The following is an 18,385-nucleotide window of genomic DNA, read 5'->3' as shown; positions in this document are numbered from 1 at the left end:
AATTGTGATAAAATATGTCATCGAGGGATTTTACTTTATCATGAATCCATTGAATCTATATGACTTATTACTACTCCCCCTTTCGCACTTTATTCATAAATGGAGTGGGGTAGAGAGAGGAGAGAAATGGAATTTTATTTTTTATTTCACAAATGGGCATGCTAGATCATATATCTATATACGAATAGATAGATCGACCGGTGGGTTCGCACCTGAGATCTTTCTACAGATAGTGGGGGTATCCACCCCTATAGCTATGTTCTCTTTAGAGGAATAAAATAAAAATAGTCTTTTGGAGAGATGGCTGAGTGGTTGATAGCCCCGGTCTTGAAAACCGGTATAGTTTTGAACAAAGAACTATCGATGTTCGAATCCCTCTCTCTCCTTTTTTATTAATTGAATAGATTTTTTTCTTTAGTGGTTTTGCCCAATCTGCTATCTGAAAGAAAGGGGAATGGCTCGGCTATCCTGCCTAGCCAAGCCAGAAAAATAGATTCGATATAAATTAGATAAAATGAGTTCAAAAAAAAAAGAAAAAAGAATTACTTAAGCTGATTCCAAGATGTATGATTGAATCAAAGTAATTTGTACTTCATTCAAGCATTGGATCTCCTGCCTCATCTCAATTAAGAGGGGTCATGAAAAGAACATGTTCAAGGTCACGATCAATTCCTTTTTCAAATCCTATTGCAGCTGCACGAGCCCTTCCCGCGTGCCACAAATGACCTACAAAGAAGAAGAATCCTCGAACAAAATGAGAGGTAGCTAACCAACTTCTAGGAGAGACATAATTGACTGCATTGATCTCAGTAGCTACACCACCCAAGGAATTTAAAGAACCTAAAGGAGCATGAGTCATATATTCCATGGAACGCTGTTCCTGCCAAGGTTGTATATCTTTTTTCAACCTACTCAAGTCTAACCCATTTGGACCCCTTAGAGGCTCTAACCATGGAGCACGCAGAACCCAAAAAATGCATAGTTTCTCCTCCAAAAATGACTTCTCTGGTTGGGGAACGCATTAGATATTTACCTAAACTAGTAGGTCCTTGAGCGGATCCCACGTTAGCCCCAAGGCGTTGGTCTCTAACTAGAAAAGTAAATGCTTGAGCTTGAGAAGCTTCTAGTCCAGTAAGTCCATAAAATTCACTAGGATAAGTGGTATTATTGAACTAGATAAAACAACAAGAAATGAAACAAAAGATGGCTAAAGCCCCTAAACTATAAGATAATTAAGCCTCTCCAGACCATACAAGTGCGCGTCGAGCCCATGCGAAGGGTTTGGTTAAGATATGCCAGATTCCACCAAGTATACAAATGGAACCTAACCATACATGTCCTCCAATTATATCTTCTAAATCATCCATACTAACAATCCATCCTTCCCCTCCAATAGGGGATTTTAGTAAATAACCAAATATGATACTCGGGCTAAGGGTCAAGTTGGTAATTTTTCTTACATCTCCCCCTCCCGGAGCCCATGTATCGTATAAGCCCCCAAAATAAAGAGCCTTGAATACTAGAAGAAAAGAACCTAGACCTAACAAGATTAAGTGAATACCAAAAATTGTGGTCATTTTATTTCGATCTTTCCAGACATAACCTAAGAAGGAAAAAGATTCTTCAAGTGTCTCAGGTCCCAGAAGTTCATGATAAATGCCGCCAAAGCCCAATACTGCAGAAGAAATTTAATGAAGTACTCCAGATACAAAGTATGGAAAGGTGTATAACTTCGCCCCCAGGGCCTACCCCCTAACCTAGAGTAGCTAGGTGGGGAAGTAAAATCAATCCTAGTTCATGCATAGGCTTCTCGGGTACGAAATGGGCTACTTCAAATAGGTTCATTGCTCCGACCCAGAATACGATCCAGCATGGGCTACATAAGCCCCTAGTAGTTTACCGGATAAATTGATAAGTCGGGCATTCTCGGACCACCAAACGAAACCAGTGGTTTCTTGGTCACGACCAGCTAAGGCTAAAGTTCCATTAAAGAGTGTTTCCATGTGGTAGAACCTCCTCAGGGAATATATGTTTTTCATGAGGCTGATCTTGAGCCGCCATCCAAGCTCGAATACCTTCATTTAATAGAATATTTTTGGTGTAGAAAGTCTCAAATTCAGGATCTTCCGCTGCGCGAATTTCTTGAGAAACAAAGTCATAGGCATGTAGGTTTAGGGCTAGACCGACTACTCCAAGAGCACTCATCCATAAACCGGTTACTGGTACAAATAACATAAACAAAATGTAACCAACGTTTATTGGAAAAAGAAACCCCAAAGATTTGGGACCAAAAGCAGTTTGTGGTGACCATTGAATAAATTTCTTCGGCTTGAGTTGGGTTAAAAGCATGGAGTATATTTGCACCATCACCGACTTCAAATAAAGTATTTTCTACGGTAGCACCATGAATAGCGCATAGCAAAGCAGCGCCCAATACTCCGGCAACTCCCATCATATGAAAAGGGTTCAAGGTCTAATTATGAAACCCTTGAAAAAATAAGATGAATCGAAATATAGCTGCTACACCAAAACTAGGTGCAATGAACCAACCAGACTGACCTAGTGGATAAATCAGAAATACAGAAACAAAAACAACAATTGGACCAGAGAATACGATTGCATTATAAGGTCTCAATTGAACAGATCGAGCAAGCTCGAATTGACGTAACATAAAACCTATTAGGCCAAAAGCTCCATGTAGAGAAAAAAAAGTCCATAGACCCCCCAATTGACACCAACGATTAAAATCTCCTTGTGCTTCAGGACCCTATAGTAACAACAACAAATGTGCTAAACTATTAGCAGGAGTAGAGACCGCGGCAGTTAAGAAATTGCAGCCTTCCAAATAAGAACTGGCCAATCCATGGGTATACCATGAAGTTACAAAGGTTGTACCTATGAACCAACCCCCTAAAGCAAAATAGGCACAAGGAAAGAGCAATATACCGAACCAGCCTACAAAAATGAAATGGTCCCTCCGTAACCAGTCATCCATAATATCAAATAAATCACTTTTGTCTTTGGTAAACTTACCAATGGCTATAGTCATAGCGATCCTCTAATTCAACTACTTAGACCATTTTCGAGCACCTCATAACTTTTTCGGGGCGTCCAAAGATTCGATTCTTTTTGTATGATATCTCTTGCACTGTCCTTTCCAATGGGTTTCGAAGATAAAAGTCCTTTATTGATTAGCCCATAAACTGACCTAGGTAAATCCATGAACTCTATTGGATTATTCCTTCTGACTAAGCATATGAACTATGAATTCTCTTATTAAGACAATTCAATCAATCCTTTGTTTTGAAAGAACTCTTCAAGGACCAAACGGTCCTTTTCCTTCATAATTCATATAAATAAATCTAAAACCCTAGAGTATATCTTTCCATGGATCGAAAGAAAAAAGAAAGTTCGAGCAAATATTTATTTTTAGATTCTTTTGTCTGTTAGGAAAAAAGATAATCTATTGTTTTTCCCTTTAGCAAATCTAAAATTCAATAAAATAAATAAAATAACTAGGAGACTGGAAAGGGGCAGAATTTTATCATCAAAGCAAAGGGGAAATCGTTATTTCTTTTTTCTTTCCTTTGGGTAATATGTGGTTGGATTAGTACAATTATTGGTAGCATTATAGTCAGTATTCCAAAAAATGCTGGCTTTTTCGATTGACCCCGATGCATGTAATGGAATCAGGTACTATACCTTTTTGAGGTGCACATACCCAAAGGGAATTCTTTTCTTCTCCAATACAAAATTGAATATAAGAAAATACTTTCCAGAAAAAACAAAAAAAAATAATTTATTTTCTGGATACGGATTTATGGAACGTCACTTACTAGTTTGAAGTTGAAAAATAGATTTCATGCAAATTGCACACTGAGCTTTTGGTATAGGTGTCCCAGGGCTAATCATCTATGAAGAAAGGAGGGGGAAGGACAGATCAACCAAAGATCCTACTCCTCTTAGAAAGGGGAATGAATCATTTTTCTGCTTTTTCATTTTGTTTTAAGGCCCCATCGATGAAAGAAAAAATTGAAAAATAGTAAATTTGATGAATATTCATTTTATACGATCGTATCTTTATCACACTTCTTTGTCTTCCAAGTCAAAAATAGTTTCGTTCTAAACTCCTTTCTTTTTCCATTTAGATTTTATTATTTGTTTGGGTTTGTAACTATGTGACCACTGGAAGTGGAAGAGCTGTTTGATGAGACTTCATCAGATGATTATACAAGAAAGAACTAGATAGATTAGAGAGAAAAAAAAGAAAAGATGATAAAAAATGATAAATAAAGAAATTTTGGTTGGATTGGGTCAGGAATCCAAGTTTGGGGCGGTATGGATAAAAGAACTTCCTATGTTATACTATTCAATTCTCGACGATGAATTGATTTGATAGTTCAGATATTTTTACTCATGATATTGATCCGATTCAAGATCATCGATAGGTTATATTCATTCATTAAATTTACAGGCCAAAGATTTATCATCTCTATGGGATTAAATCCCGAGTTATTGCGAAGTAAAAAACCAATGAGATTATTGAAGTAAATATTTTTGCATTTATTGCTACTGTACTATTTATTCTAGTTCCTACCTCTTTTCTACTTATCATTTATGTAAAAACAGTCAGTCAAAATGATTAATTATTAACTAATTTGAATGAAACTTGACTTCTAAGTTCTTAGCCAAATTTGCCGAAATAAAATGAAAAAGATTCCAATTTCATGTCTTAAATGACATGAGTGGACTAGAATCGGCAGTATTCTAATAGATAGATAGTATGGTAGAAAGATTCATCTATTTCTTCCTACCATACTATTTATTAGTTAGATTGTAGCTGCTCCCTGGACTAAAATAAAGATAGAGGTTGTATTTGATATGGATCTATAGATCAATCCACAATATTATCTTTGATATATGTGAATATCAATTCCATATATGGGAGTGACATAACATCCAATTCCATTTATTTGCTATATCTATTTGTTCTGATCAATCTGAATTACTCTTATGTCTTATAGTTTGAATTACTATATTTTTTATTTCCAATATGAATCTCGGTATCTATTGAAAGAATCAAATCAATGAAGGAAAAGTGACAGATATAGGCATATTCAAAAAATCACGTAGTAATCTTTTTTTTTTAACATTCCCAATAAGTAATTGAGTAAACCATTGACAGTAGTTCCACAGACATCGAAAAGGAAGAGTAAATCTCACTGATTTTTAACGCCTGAACCATGATATAAAATAAGTTGATAAAGTATAAATCCAATTTTAAAAATTCGAAAGCGGTAAATACGCAATATGTGACCCACCTGACAACCTTATTCTACATAGTATCTCGTTGGACAACCATTATGTTTATATCCCTTCTTTCTCATACAAAGTGTGTATACACTTAACAAAAAACTTCTTCTTTGAACAATAAAGAAAGAAACAAATTAAAAAAGGGTCTGGCACTCCTCAGTATCACCTAGTAAGAGGCCATTGATTGGACTAGAAAATTTATGAAGAATTAGGTTCAAATAAATTTCTTAGGATCCTCTTCCTTTCGAACTACAAACATAGGAATCATTGAAATAGCTCTTTGATTGAAGGAGGCTGATTCCTATAATACGTTACTCCAGTCGAGTCAAATGGAATTTCAAAATGAAGATATTTTTATTTTGTTCCAAACGTGTTGCAGAACGATGTAGAAAGCAATTGATATTGATACAGTTTTCTTCCTTAACTCAATTAGTAGGACCCCTAGAGTCCACTCCTTCCCCACACTACGAGTGAAAGGGAAAAAGTAAAGACTACCATTAAAGTATCCCAAGCAAGACTTACTATATCCATATGAATTATGTCCCCTATCTCTATAAATATAAAGGAATTGTTCCATTATTCCTCACTAATAATAGTGGAATCAATGGGGCAGAGTCAAAAAGAACGAAGACTATTAATAAAACAGTCCGATTAATTCGCTAATTTTATAAGAAATTCCTATATGATTTCTAATCGGGAAAGATTAAACACAAGCAAATCCGCAGTAAGGAATGTTACTAATGGAACATATAGGAATAATAGGTCCTATTCTTTTTTTGTTAACCCTCATTTCAATTGATTGCATGCTTGAGCACTCAGAGATTTTCATGAGTTCCTCGTATAATAAAGTATCTTCCACCGCCTTCCACAACTATTTATATTTCCTATCAGGCTATCCAATCTAACCCAAGTTCCAATCATTATACAATAGATTAATAATATAAAATTTTTATTTGTAGTAGAAGGTAATTACGAAGTCTTGATAGCACCTCTAGCATTCGAATATTTCCTTGAAGCCTAGCCTAAGCCTAAATATACAATGATGTGAAATGCAACGATATTTAAAATTTTTTAGAAAAACCCCCAGACCAGATGTTTAGAATCAAACAAGTATCAATAGTTTGCCTTATCTACTTCTACTGGGAATCGTTCGGCGGGTTATATCAACAGAAGAAAAGAAGAGATTTCTAGTTTTTTGTTGATCAGGCGACACCCGGATTTGAACTAGGGAAAAAAGGATTTGCAGCCCTCTGCCTTACCACTCGGCCATGTCACCAAAATGCTACAAATACAAAATAGATGAAAACTTTCCCGGATTACTAAACTACTTTTTTATCGTACTTGCACCTTGAGTTCTGTTTTCCTTAATTTTTCCTAAAAGTCAAAGAAATCCTAATCCTTCTTCCCTTTTGATTAGGTTTGATTCATCCTTTCAATTTCTATTGAGTCTATCTCAAAATTCATAATGTTCAAAACTTTCTCTTACCTTTCTATTGAAATCTATTAAAAAATCAAATATGGACTTTCAGTCGCAAAATCCAAAATTCAACTTTATGAAAATAGGAACCATTAAATATTGACTTTGAATGCATGAACAATTCTTGGATTTGAATCTCCAATTTCTGTTTTCCTAATGACATAAGAAAATATAACTTAATAATAATTATAACAACAATTATTAGTATATGTAAACCCCCCAAGAGAAATTGTTAGACAGATATATATTATTTATATATGTTTCCGATATAGAATTATCAGATATAAGAAAAGTATCATACTTCAATTTGAATTTTGAATTGAATAGAAAATTTAAATTCTGTTTTCGTAGAGCACAACCTGTGTTGCCCCGAATAGAACATAGAACGACAATAAAACAAGAAAGAGAAGAAAGACGGATATTATAGATATCTCCACATGTTTTTAAGCCATACAAACCTTCTTTTCATATACAATTCACAATCGTATTCTACTCAAAAATCCGTAAACAAAATCTCTCTCTTCTCTTTTAATCATTTTTTGAACGACGAAATCCATAACATAAATGGGGTTTAAATGCTAAAAAACTGATTCTAATTCTATATATTCTCTTTTTGATTTTTATGCCTTTATCTCAGTGAAAAAATCAAATGTCCAAACCATTTATTTTTCTGGTATTCAAGTAGGTTGGAATATGTATTATCATAATAATGGTAGAAATGGAATCATTTTTGTTTTTATATTCTATACAAAATCCTATAAACTTAATTAATAAGTCTAAGTAGCAGAAGTCCATTTCTAGGGATGTTTTATCAATTTCTTTCCATTTGTATCTGTTGAAAATTCCAATAAATTCTAATTCAATTTAAGTAGAAAATTATCGTTCTTCCTCCATTCATACGTATTTCATTCATTCCAGATATGGAGTTGGGTAAAATTGCATGTGATTCGGTAAACAAAATTGAAATGCCACCATTGCTAGATCATTTATCTAATCTATCTAATTAGATGAAGAATGAGCCAATAGTGGTATTTTTTGGTAAATGGGAAATTAAAAATGCTCTGGGATGGAATGAGGGAATATCTATAATACCTGGATTTAATCAGATACAATTTGAAGGATTATGTAGGTTCATTGATCAAGGTTTGACAGAAGAACTTTATAAGTTTCCAAAAATTGAAGATACTGATAAAGAAATTGAATTTGAATTATTTGTGGAAACATATCAATTGGTCGAACCCTTGATAAAGGAAAGAGATGTTGTGTATGAATCACTCATATATTCTTCTAAATTATATATATCCGCGGGATTAAGTTGGAAAAATAGTAGGGATATGCAAGAACAAACAATTTTTATCGGAGACATTCCTCTAATGAATTCCTGGGAACTTCTATAGTCAATGGAATATATAGAATTGTGATAAATAAAATATTACAAAGTCCTGGTATTTATTATCGATCAGAATTGGACCATAACAGAATTTCGGTCTATACTGGCACCATAATATCAAATTGGGGAGGAAGATCAGAATTAGGAATTGATAGAAAAGCAATGAAATGGGCTCGTGTAAGTAGCAAAACAAAAAATATCTATTCTAGTTCTATCATCAGCTATGGGTTTGAATCTAAGAGAAATTATAGAGAATGTTTGCTATCCTAAATTTTTTTTGTCTTTTCTGAGTAATAAGGAGAGAAAAAAAATTAGGTCAAAAGAAAATGCCATTTTTAAGTTTTATCAACAATTTTCTTGTGTAGGTGGCGATCTAGTATTTTTTGAATCCTTATGTAAGGAATTACAAAAGAAATTCTTTCAACAAAGATGTGAATTAGGAAGGATTGGTCGACGAAATATGAACCGAAGACTGAACCTTGATATACCCTAGAACAATGCATTTTTGTTACCAAGAGATATATTGGCAGCCGCCGATCATTTGGTTAGGCTGAAATTTGGAATGGGTGCACTTGACGATATGAATCATTTGAAAAATAATCATATTCATTCTGTAGAAGATCTTTTACAAGATCAATTCGGATTGGCTCTGGTTGGTTTAGAAAATGTGGTTCGGGGGACTATATGTGGAGCAATTAGGCATAAATTGATACCGACACCTCAGAATTTGGTAACCTCAACTCCATTAACAACTACTTATGAATCCTTTTTCGGTTTCCACCAATTATCTCAAGTTTTGGATCAAACAAATCCATTAAAACAAATAGTTCATGGGAGAAAATTAAGTTATTTAGGCCCTGGAGGACTAACAGGTCGCACTACTAGTTTTTGGATACGAGATATCCATCCTAGTCACTATGGACGTATTTACCCAATTGACACATCTGAAGGAATCAATGTTGGACTTATTGGATCCTTAGCAATTCATTCGAGGATTGGTCATTGGGGATCTCTAGAAAGCCCTTTTTATGAAATTTCTGAGAGTTCAACCGGGGTACGGATGCTTTATTTATCACCAGGTAGAGATGAATACTATATGGTAGCGGCAAGAAATTCTTTAGCCTTAAATTAGGATATTCAGGAAGAACAGGTTGTTCCAGCTCGATACCGTCAAGAATTCTTGACTATTGCATGGGACAAGGTTCATCTTCGAAGTATTTTTCCTTTTCAATATTTTTCTATTGAAGCTTCCCTCATTCCTTTTATCGAACATAATGATGCGAATCGAGATTTAATGAGTTCTAATATGAAACGTCAAGCAGTTCCTCTTTCTCGCTCCGAGAAATGCATTGTTGGATCTAGGTTGGAACGACAAGCAGCTCCAGATTCGGGGGCTCTTGCTATAGCCAAACGCGAGGGAAGGGTCATTTATACTAATACTGATATGATTCTTTTAGCGGGTAATGGAGATATTCTAAGCATTCCATTAGTTATATATCAACATTCTAATAAAAATACTTGTATGCATCAAAAACCCCAAGTTCCTCGGGGTAAATGCATTAAAAAGGGACAAATTTTAGCAGATGATGCTGCTACGGTTGGTGGCGAACTTACTTTGGGGAAAAACGTATTAGTAACTTATAAGCCGTGGGAGGTTTACAATTCTAAAGATGCAGTACTTATTAGCGAGCGTTTGGTATATGAAGATATTTATACTTTTTTTCACGTACGAAAATATGAAATTCAGACTCATGTGACAAGTCAAGGCCCTGAAAAAGTAACTAATGAAATACCACATTTAGAAGCCCATTTACTCCGCAATTTAGACAAAAATGGAATTGTGATGCTGGGATCTTGGGTAGAGATGGGTGATATTTTAGTAGGTAAATTAACACCCCAGGTCGTGAAATAATCGTCGTATGCCCCAGAAGATAGATTGTTAAGAGCTATACTTGGTATTCAAGTATCTACTTCTAAAGAAACTTGTCTAAAATTACCTATAGGTGGCAGGGTGCGAGTATTGATGTAAGGTGGATCCAGAAAAGGGGTGGTTCTAGTTATAATCCCAAAATGATTCATGTATATATTTCACAGAAACGTGAAATCAAAGTAGGCGATAAAGTAATCAGAAGACACGAAAATAAGGGTATCATTTCCAAAATTGTTCCTAGACAAGATATACCTTATTTACAAGATGGAAGATCCATTGATATGGTCTTTAACCTATTAGGAGTACCTTCATGAATGAATTTAGGACAGATATTTGAATGTTTACTATGGTTAGCAGGGAGTCTGCTAGATAGATATTATAGAATAGCACCTTTTGATGAGAGATATGAACAAAAAGCTTCACGAAAACTAGTGTTTTCTGAATTATATAAAGCTAGTAAGCAAACATCGAATCCATGGGTATTTGAACCCGAATATCCAGGAAAAAATAGAATATGTGTTGGAAGGACGGGGAATCCTTTTGAAAAACCCGTTATAATAGGAAAGCCTTATATCTTGAAATTAATTCATCAAGTTGATGATAAAATCCATGGGCGTTCCAGTGGACATTATGTGCTTATTACACAACAACCCCTTAGAGGAAGTGCCAAACTGGGGGGACAGCGGGTAGGAGAAATGGAGGTTTGGGCTCTAGAAGGGTTTGGGGTTGCTCATATTTTACAAGAGATGTTTACTTATAAATCAGATCATATTAGAGCTCGCCAGGAAGTACTTGGTACTACGATCATTAGGGGAACAATACCGAATCCCAAAGATACTCGAGAATTTTTTTGATTGCTCATTCGAGAACTACGATCTTTAGCTCTGGAGCTAAATCATTTCCTTGTATCTGAGAAGAACTTCCAGATTAATAGGAAGGAAGCTTAATCGGAATGAATAATAATTTTTCTTCTATGATCGATAGATATAAATATCAACAGCTCCGAATTGGATCAGTTTCTCCTCAATAAATAAGTGCTTGGGCCACAAAAATCCTGCCTAATAGAGAGATAGTTGGAGAGGTAACAAAACCCTATACTTTTCATTACAAAACTAATAAACCAAAAAAAGATGGATTATTTTGTGAAAGAATTTTTGGTCCTATAAAAAGTGGAATTTGTGGTTGTGGAAATTATCGTGTAATCGGAGATAAAAAAAAAGACCCAAAATTTTGTGAACAATGTGGAGTTGAATATGTTGATTCTCAGATACGAAGGTATCACATGGGCTATATCAAACTCGCATGACCAGTAACCCATGTGTGGTATTTAAAACGTCTTCCTAGTTATATTGCAAATCTTTTAGATAAACCTCTTAAAGAATTAGGAGTCCTAGTTTACTGCTATTTGTGATTTGATCGAAATTCTGATTTTACAGACTCGGAAGGAAAAACTGTAATCCCAGTCAATCCAATTAGGATGCCCTGGACCTGACATGTCACTTTGAGAGTAACATGAAGCTCAGAATTGGGGTGTAGTCAATACCCCCAAATAAAAGGGGAATTGATCTATGGTCGATTTCGTAAAAAATCAAATAAAGAGGTATTTCTATTTGTACCTAAAAAAAAAGCTTTTTATTTTATTGAATGAACCATTTCCTTTCTTTTCGTGGAAAGAAATTATGGTTCCAGGAGTCTATCTATCGCGCATAGACTTTAAGGGCGTGGTGGTCTAACCATCGAGCTGAAGTCGGCACCTAAAAGATCGAATAGAACAATATATAGACAAGTAAATCCCTTATGGCTTCCAAGGAATTCCTTTAGTTTAATTATTAAGAGTTAAGGTATTTATCATTCAAAGGGATGTAGACTACTCAAGAATTTTCTATTTTATTTGTTGGAATTGAATTTGAATAAACAATTAATAGAAGATAGAATCACTGAAATCTTGTTTCATCTTCACTAGGAACTTGAGTAAGGAGTATACCCTTTTATTTTGGGATTTTCTAGAGTTTTAAAATGAGAACTCCTTTCCTTATTTGGTGGACCTACTTGAGCCGGATGAAAGGAAACTTTCACGTCCGATTTTGAAGGGGGGGAGATCCTATAGAATCCTATCCCAATTTTTCTTTTGCTAGGACCATAACTAAAAAGCCCATTTTCTTACGATTACGAGGTTTATTCAAATATCAAATAATCTTGGAAATACAACATCCCACTTTTTTTACTACCCAGGGTTTTGATACATTTTACAATCGAGAAATCTCTACTGGTGTAGGTGCTATCCGAGAACAATTAGCCAATCTAGATTTATAAATTATTATAGAGAATTCATTGGTGGAATGGGAAGAATTGGGGGAAGAAGGGCACACAGGGAATGAATGCAAAGATCCAAAGGTTGGAAGAAGAAAGGAATTTTTGGTTAGATGCGTGGAATTGGCTAAGCATTTTATTCGAACAAATATAGAGCCAGAATGGATTGTTTTGTGTCTATTACCAGTTCTTCCTCCTTAGTTGAGACCGATCATTCAGATAGATGGGGGTAAACTAATGAGCTTAGATATTAATGAACTCTATAGAAGAGTTATCTATTGGAACAATACCCTTACCGATCTATTAACAACAAGTAGATCTACGCCAGGAGATTTAGAAATATGCCAGGAGAAATTAGTACAAGAAGCCATGGATACACTTCTTGATAATGGAATCCGGGGACAACCAATGAGGGATGGTCATAATAAAGTTTACAAGTCATTTTCTGATGTAATTAAAGGGAAAGATGGAAGATTTCATGAGACTCTGCTTGGTAAACAAGTTGATTATTTAGGACATTCTGTCATTGTCGTGGGTCCTTCACTTTCATTACATAGATGTGGATTGCCTCATGAAATAGCAATAGAACTTTTCCAGACATTTATAATTTTTGGTCTAATTAGACAACATCTTGCTTCGAACATAGGAGTTGCTAAGAGTAAAATTAGAGAAAAAGAGCCGATTGTATGGGAAATCCTTCAAGAAGTTATGCAGGGACATCCTGTATTGCTGAATAGAGCACCCACTCTGCATAGATTAGGCATACAGGCATTCCAGCCCATTTTAGTGAAGGGGCGCACTATTTGTTTACATCCATTTGTTTGCAAGGGATTCAATGCCGATTTTGATGGAGATCAAATGGCTGTTCATGTACCTTTATCCTTGGAGGCTCAAGTAGAGGCCCGTTTACTTATGTTCTCTCATATGAATCTTTTGTTTCGGGCTATTGGGGATCCCATTTTTGTACCAACACAAGATATGCTTATTGGACTCTATGTATTAATGAGTGGAAATCATCAAGGTATTTGTGTAAATAGATATAATCCATGTAATCGCAGAAACTATAAAAATCAAAAAAGAAGTGACAATAGTTACTGTAAGTATATGAAAGAACCCTTTTTTCGAATTCCTATGATGCAATTGAGGCCTATCGGTAGAAACGAATCAACTTAGACAGTCCTTTGTGGCTCCGGTGGCGACTAGATCAATGCGTTATTGCTTCAGGAGAAACTCCCATCAAAGTTCACTATGAATCTTTAGGTACTTTTTATGAGATTTATGGACACTATCTAATAGTAAGAAGTCTAAAAAAATAAATCTTTTTTATATACATTCGAACCACTGTTTGTTATATTGCTCTTTATCGAGAAATCGAAGAAGCTATATTGTGGTTTTCTCGAGCCTATTCATATGGTACCTAACATAATTCTATGATACCGTGGGACTTCGAGGCTTTTTGGTTCATCTAGGTACATAATTCCAGAATTTATATGCGAATCAAGATTGATAAATGGAACTTTTACAATCACCGACTCAAACCCATTGTTGAATCCTACTCAGCAGAATATGGAGGTACTTATGGCAGAACGAGCCAATCTGGTCTTTCACCATAAAGCGATGGACGGAACTGCCATGAAACGACTTATTAGTAGATTAATAGAGCACTTCAGAATGGAATACACATCACATATCCTGGATCAAGTAAAAACTCTGGAGTTCCCACAAGCTACTACTACATCCATTTCATTAGGAATTGATGACCATTTAACAATACCTTCTAAGGGATGGCTCATCCAAATGCTGAACAACAAAGTTTGATTTTGGAAAAACACCATCATTATGGGACTGTACATGCGGTAGAAAAATTACATCAATCCATTAAAATATGGTATACTACAAGTGAATATTTGCTATAAGAAATGAATCCAAATTTTAGGATGACTGACCCTATTAATCCAGTTCATATATTGTCTTTCTCGGGAGATCGAGGAAATGTATCTCAGGTACATCAATTAGTAGGTATGAGAGGATTAATGTCGGATCCTCAAGGACAAATGATTGATTTACCTATTCAAAGCAATTTGCGTGAAGGACTCTCTTTAACAGAACACATCATTTCTTGCTACGGAGCTCGTAAAGGAGTTGTGGATACTACTGTACGAACATCAGACGCTGGATATCTCACTTGCAAACTTGTTGAATTAGTTCAACACATTGTTGTCCATCAAACGGATTATGGCACCGCCCAGGATATTTCTATGAGTCCTCGGAATGGGATGATGCCGGAAAGGATTTTTAGTCAAACATTAATTGGTCGTGTGTTAGCAGATGATATATACATGGGTTCGCGATGTATTGCCACTAGAAATCAAGACATTAGCATTGGACTTGTAAATCGATTCATAACTTTTTGGGCATAACCAATCTCTATTCGAACTCCCTTTACTTGTAGGAGTATATCTTTGATTTGTCGATTATGTTATGGCCGAAGTCCTACTCATGGAGACCTGGTTGAGTTGGGGAAAGCTGTAGGTATTATTGCAGTTCAATCGATTAGAGAACCTGGTACTCAATTAACATTAAGAACTTTTCATACCGGAAGAGTATTCATGGGGGGTACTGCAGAACATGTGCGAGCCCCATCTAATGGAAAAATAAAATTCAATGAGGATTTGGTTCATCCGACATGTACACGTCATGGGCATCCCTCCTTTATATGTTCTATAGACTTCTATGTAACTATTGAGAATGAAGATATTATACATAATGTGAATATTCCACCCAAAAGTTTGCTTTTAGTTCAAAAATATCAATATGTAGAATCAGAACAAGAAATTGCTAAGATTCGCACAGGAATATCCACTTTGAATTTTAAAGAGAAGGTTCAAAAACATATTTATTCTAATTCAGACAGAGAAATGCACTGGAGTACTGATGTCTATCATGCACCCGAATTTACATACGGTAATGTTCATCTATTACCAAAAATAAGTCATTATGGATATTATTAGGAGGGCCGTGCAGGTCCAGTCTAGTCTACCTTTCGATCCACAAGGATTAGGATCAAATGAATGCGTATTCTCTTTCTTGCAAGTGAAGATATATTTCTAACCTCTCAGTAACCAATGATCAGGCGAGGCAGAAATTATTTAGTTTGAATTTTTATGTTAAAAAAGAAGATAGGATTCCTGATTATTCTGACCTTAATCGAATCATATGTACTGGTCAGTATAATCTCATATATTCGCCTATTCTCCATGAGAATTCTTCTTTATTGTCAAAAAGGCGAACACATAAATTCATTATTCCACTATATTTGATTCAAGGACTCGAGAATCAACTAATGCCCTATTTAGGTATCTTAATTGAAATCCCTGTAAATGGTATTTTTCATCGAAATAGTATTCTTGCTTATTTCGATGATCCTCGATACAGAAGAAAGAGTTCGAGTATTATTAAATATGGGACTATAGAAACGCATTCCGTCATCAAAAAAGAGGATTTAATTCAGTATCGAGGAGTCAAGGAATTTCGATCAAAATACCAAATGAAAGTTGATCGATTTTTTGTCATTCCTGAAGAAGTACATATCTTGCCCGGATCTTCTTCTATAATGGTATGCAACAACAGTATCATTGGGGTAGATACACAAATTGCCTTAAATCTAAGAAGCCGAGTCGGTGGGTTGGTCCGGGTGGAGAGAAAAAATAAATGAATTGGACTTAAAATCTTTTCTGGAGATATCCATTTTCCCAGAGAGACAGATAAGATATCCAGACATACCGGTATTTTGATACCATCAGGAACAGGAAAAAAAATTCCAAGGAATCCAAAAAAGTTAAAAATTAGGTCTATGTCCAACGGATTACACCTAGTAAGAAAAGGTTTTTTGTTTTAGTTCGACCTGTCGTCACATATGAAATAATGGATGGTATAAATTTAGCAACCCTTTTTCCACCGGATTCATTGTAGGAAAGGGATAATGTGCAACTTCGAGTTGTTAATTATATCCTTTATGGAAATAGCAAACCGATTAGATGAATTTCTGACACAAGTATTCAATTAGTTCGGACTTATTTAGTATGGAATTGGAACTAAGACAAAAAAGTTCTTCTTGCGAAGAAGCCTGTGCTTCTTTTGTTAAAATAAGCACAAATGGTTTGATTCGACATTTCCTAAGAATTAACTTAGTGAAATCCCCTATTTTATATATCAGAAAAAGGAATAATCTGTCGGGGTTAGAATTGCTCTCTGATAATGGATCAGATTGTACCAATATCAACCCCTTTTCTTCCATTTATTCCTATTCCAAGGCAAAAAAACAACAATCTCTTAACCAACCTCAAGGAACTATTCATATGTTGTTGAATAGAAATAAGGAATGTCAATCATTGATAATTTTGTCAGGAGCCAATTGTTCTCGAATGGGGCCATTCATGGATGTAAAATATCACAGTGTGATAAAAGAATCAATTAAAAAGGATCCCCTAATTCAAATTAGGAATTCGTTAGGCCCTTTAGGAACATGCCTTCCAACTGAGAATTTTTATTCATCTTACCATTTAATAACTCATAATCAGATCTTAGTAACTAACTATTTACAACTTGACAATTTAAACCAGACCTTTCAAGTGATTAAATTTAAATATTATTTAATGGATGAAAATGGAAAAATTTTTAATCCCGATCCATGTCGTAACATTATTTTAAATCCATTCAATTTGAATTGGTCATTTCTCCATCACAATTATTGTGAAGAGACATCTAAATAATTAGTCTTGGACAGTTTATTTGTGAAAATGTATGTATAGCTAAAAATGGACCGCCCCTCAAATCGGGTCAAGTTATACTTGTTCAAGTTAACTCGATAGTGATATGATCAGCTAAGCCTTATTTGGCCACCCCCAAAGCAACCGTTCATGGCCATTATGGTGAAATCTTTTACGAAAGAGATACATTAGTTACATTTATATACGAAAAATTGAGATTTAGTGATATAACACAGGGTCTTTCAAAAGTAGAACAGGTGTTAGAAGTGCGTTTGATTGATTCAATATCTATGAATCTAGAAAAGAGGGTTGAGGGTTAGAACAAATGTATTACAAAAATTCTTGGAATTCCTTGGGGATTCTTGATTGGTGCTGAGCTAACTATAGCACAAGGCCGAATCTCTTTGGTTAATAAAATCCAACAGGTTTATCGCTCCCAGGGGGTGCAAATTCATAATAGGCATATAGAAATTATTGTACGTCAAATAACATCAAAAGTGTTGGTTTCAGAAGATGGACTGTCTAATGTTTTTTCACCCGGAGAACTTATTGGATTGTTGCGAGCAGAACGAATGGGTCGCACTTTGGAAGAGGCGATCTGTTACCAAGTCATCTTATTGGGAATAACAAGAGCATCTCTCAATACTCAAAGTTTCATATCTAAAGCGAGTTTTCAAGAAACTGCTAGAGTTTTAGAAAAAGCGGCTCTCCGAGGTCGTATCTATTGGTTGAAAGGCATGAAAGAGAACGTTGTTTTGGGGGGGGGGGGGGTTGATACCCGTTGGTACCGGATTCAAGGGATTAGTTCCCCCGTTAAAACAACATAACAACATTCCTTTGGAAACAAAAAAAAGAATCTATTCAAGGGGGAGATGAGAGATATTTTGTTCCACCACAGAAAATGATATGATTCTTGTCTTTCAAAAAAATTTCACGACATACCCGAACCTTCATTTATTGGATTTAATAATTCCTAACAACAGATTCATCGCTTTCGCTATCTGCATTTGGGATGGTTATTTGCTTTGGTAATAAAAAGAATAATGGTTTGGGTCGTGTATCTACATCCAATCTACAGTAGAAGAGAAGGTTTCGTCAGAACAATTATTTATATTAGTTCAGGGTTCCTCGTCTCTTCTTTTTTAAGAATAAAAAGGGGGGGAGGTTATGGGGACAAATGAAAAGAAGATATTGGA

At 35.1% G+C, this 18,385-nt stretch overlaps 1 non-coding gene and 4 pseudogenes across 1 annotated transcript; 3 read left to right on the top strand and 2 right to left on the bottom strand.

Annotated features, from left to right (window-relative positions):
• Positions 1-622: 622 nt before the first annotated feature.
• On the bottom strand, positions 623-2,224 carry LOC124892835 (annotated as a pseudogene).
• Positions 2,225-6,517: 4,293 nt separating this feature from the next.
• Positions 6,518-6,589, bottom strand: TRNAC-GCA. The gene has a single exon. It is a non-coding gene; the product is annotated as a tRNA-Cys (tRNA).
• Positions 6,590-7,797: 1,208 nt separating this feature from the next.
• On the top strand, positions 7,798-11,057 carry LOC124892823 (annotated as a pseudogene).
• Positions 11,058-11,083: 26 nt separating this feature from the next.
• Positions 11,084-13,841, top strand: LOC124892833 (annotated as a pseudogene).
• A 157-nt stretch (positions 13,842-13,998) lies between these two features.
• Positions 13,999-18,166, top strand: LOC124892831 (annotated as a pseudogene).
• The last annotated feature ends 219 nt before the right edge of the window (positions 18,167-18,385 follow it).

The sequence above is a fragment of the Capsicum annuum genome, unplaced genomic scaffold (genome assembly GCF_002878395.1).
Source record: "Capsicum annuum cultivar UCD-10X-F1 unplaced genomic scaffold, UCD10Xv1.1 ctg5104, whole genome shotgun sequence".
Taxonomy (NCBI): domain Eukaryota; kingdom Viridiplantae; phylum Streptophyta; class Magnoliopsida; order Solanales; family Solanaceae; genus Capsicum; species Capsicum annuum.
This window is presented reverse-complemented; position numbering and strand designations above follow the sequence as displayed.